The sequence below is a fragment of the Felis catus genome, chromosome X (genome assembly GCF_018350175.1).
Source record: "Felis catus isolate Fca126 chromosome X, F.catus_Fca126_mat1.0, whole genome shotgun sequence".
NCBI classification, from domain to species: domain Eukaryota; kingdom Metazoa; phylum Chordata; class Mammalia; order Carnivora; family Felidae; genus Felis; species Felis catus.
Genome location: NC_058386.1, coordinates 46431368 through 46434274, shown reverse-complemented (window position 1 = coordinate 46434274; position 2907 = coordinate 46431368). Strand labels below are relative to the sequence as shown.

The following is a 2907-nucleotide window of genomic DNA, read 5'->3' as shown; positions in this document are numbered from 1 at the left end:
ATTGGCCTGTAGTTCTCATTTTTAGTGGGATCTTTGTCTGATTTTGGAATCAGGGTAATGCTGGCCTCATAGAATGAGTTTGGAATTTTTCCTTCCTTTTCCATTTTTTGCAATAGTTTGAGAATAGGTATTAACTCTTCTTTAAATGTTTGGTAGAATTTCCCTGTGAAGCCATCTGGCCTTGGACTTTTGTTTTTTGGGAGATTTTTGATTACCAGTTCAATTTCTTTGCTGGTTATCAGTCTGTTCAAGTTTTCTATTTCTTCCTGTTTCAGTTTTGGTAGTTTGTATGTGTCTAGGAATTTGTCCATTTCTCACAGGCTGTCTGATTTGTTGGCATATAGAATTTCATAATATTATAACTGTTTGTATTTCTGTGGTGTTAGTTCTTATTTCTCCTCTTTCGTTTGTGATTTTATTTATTTGGGTCCCTTCTTTTTTGTTTTTGATAAGTCTGACTAGGGGTTTATCAATTTTATTAATTTTTTCAAAGACCAGCTCCTGGTTCCATTGATCTGTTCTAATTTGTTTTTAGTTTCGGTATCATTTATTTCTGTTCTTATCTTTATCATTTCCCTTCTTCTGCTGGCTTAGGCTTCATTTGTTGTTCTATTCCTAGCTCCTTTAGATGCAAGATTAGATTATTTATTTGAGATTGTTCTTTCTTCTTGAGGTAGGTCTGTATTGCAATATACTATGGAATTTTCCAGGGTTTTTAGGAGTCACATCATTCGCATCATTCATTTTTCATGTCCCACATTGTTGGTACCCTACCCAATGGCCATCCTTCAGTTTCTCCCTCCATGATACACCCCCATTTCTGTTGATATTTAGGGAAATCCTAGACTTCACGGGAGCTGGGATCTCAAATGAAGACCCACAAAATGTCAGCCCCCAATTTTTATTACATTCAAAAGACATCACAATTACTTAGTCAGCTTGTTATAAAAGTTTCTACATGTGTAATCTCAATTTCTGCACTTAGTTTGTCTTGGACTAGTAACCAACAGTTTGTAGATTAGCACCAGCCCAGGGGCCAGACTATGAGTGGCACTGGTCTGAGCTAACTAATCATGGTAATTCTAATTCCCTCACCAAATGATTGGTTTGGGCATGGACAAAAAACAGGGACAAGAGGGTATGTTTACTGGGGATGCCTAGGAAAATTTCTCTTGGTCTTAATAAGGGACACATGATATTTATAATCTTTCTTCCAGCCTTTTGATGTTAGTGTATGACCATGTGATGCCTGAGTAGCTACAGCTATCCTGGCGTCATAAGGTGAAGGACCAACAGGCAGAGGATAGTGGAACAAGATGGCAAGGATGAAAAATGGTTGAACAAAGCTGCAATTGTGTACTGATTCACCAGACATACCAGGTGTCTTTCTAAATCTAGCTTCATTTTTTTGTATTTTAATTTTTTTTCAAGCTTCCATTCACTTTATTTTTCTTGTGAGGTGACCACAGCCAGAGCCTGGGTCCTCTGCACAGAGACTCTGGGTTGGGTCTTTACAAGACCCAGTGAATTCCTGATAGGGAGACTTGGTGAACACAGTCTCTTTCCAAAGGTCAGGCATGAGATAGCTGTAGGTCTTGGAAATGGCATCAAAAGTAGCCTTGGTGAAGTTGCCCAGGGTGGCAGTGCACCCCCTGGCTGAGGTGTAGTAGTCAATACCAGCCAGCAGCAGCAGCTTCTTGGGCACAGGGACTGAGACAATGCCAGTGCCTCTCGGGGGCAGGGATGAGGTGCACCAGCACAGAGCCACAGCAACCTGTCACTTTGCATGGGACAGTGTGGAGCTTGCAGATCTTGTTCCCCCAGTAGCCTCGCCACACGGGAACCATGGAAAGCTTGGACAGGATGATGGCCCCACGGATGGCAGTGGCTACCTTTGGAGCACTTAACACCCAGACTGACGTGTTCATTGTAATCTCTGATGGCAACAAATGCCTTGAACTTGGTTCGCTGGCCAGCGTGGGTCTGCTTTCGCAAAGGTATAATCTTTGAAACCTCCTCCTTGAGGGACACCCCCAGGAAAAAGTCAATGATCTCAGATTCCTTGATGGGCAGGGAGAAGAGATAGATCTCCTCCAGATATTTGATCTTCATGTCCTTGACCAGGTGGCCCAGCTTGGTGATGGGGATCCACTCCTCGTTCTCAGCCTTGCCTCCATGAGCTCCGCTGCCCCGGCCCCGGCCCGGGATGCCGCTGCCTGCCGAAGCCTCCGCGGAAGCCGCCAAAGCCTCCCATTCCAGGGCCTCGGGGCCCTCCAGGGCCTCGGGGCCCTCCCGGCCCTCCAGCAGGACCGGCGTCATCCGCCATTTGGTGTTTTCCCAGAGAAGCAACTGTATTTTAATTTTAAATTAGTATACAGTAAATTTGATTTTTTGTGTGTACAGTTCCATGAATTTTAATACATACAGAGATTCATGTAACCACCAACATAATCAGGATACCGAATAGTTCCAACATCCCATAAAACTCCATCATGCTATTGCTTTGAAGTCACACCCTCTCTCTACTCCTAACCACTGATCTGTTCTCCATCGCTATATTTTTGTCCTTTCAAAAATGTCATATAAATGGAAGCAAACAGTACATAACATTTTGAAGTCATCTTCTTTCACTCAGTACAATGCTTCTGAGATTCATTCAAGTTCTTGCATATTCATTCCTTTTTATTGATAAGTAGTATTCCATTGGATGGACATATCACAGTTTATCCATTCATCACTTAAAGGGTATTTGGGTTGTTTCCAACTTTTGGTGATTATGAATAGAACACTTCTAAAGATTTTATGTACAGGTTTTGTGTGAACACAGGTTTTTATTTCTCTAGGGCAAATAACTAGGCTTGGCATTGCTGGGTTATACAGTAAGTATATATTTAACTTTATAAGCTG

General features: G+C 42.2%; 1 pseudogene; it reads right to left on the bottom strand.

Annotated features, from left to right (window-relative positions):
* Window positions 1-1443: 1443 nt before the first annotated feature.
* Window positions 1444-2326, bottom strand: LOC101092087 (annotated as a pseudogene).
* Window positions 2327-2907: the final 581 nt, after the last annotated feature.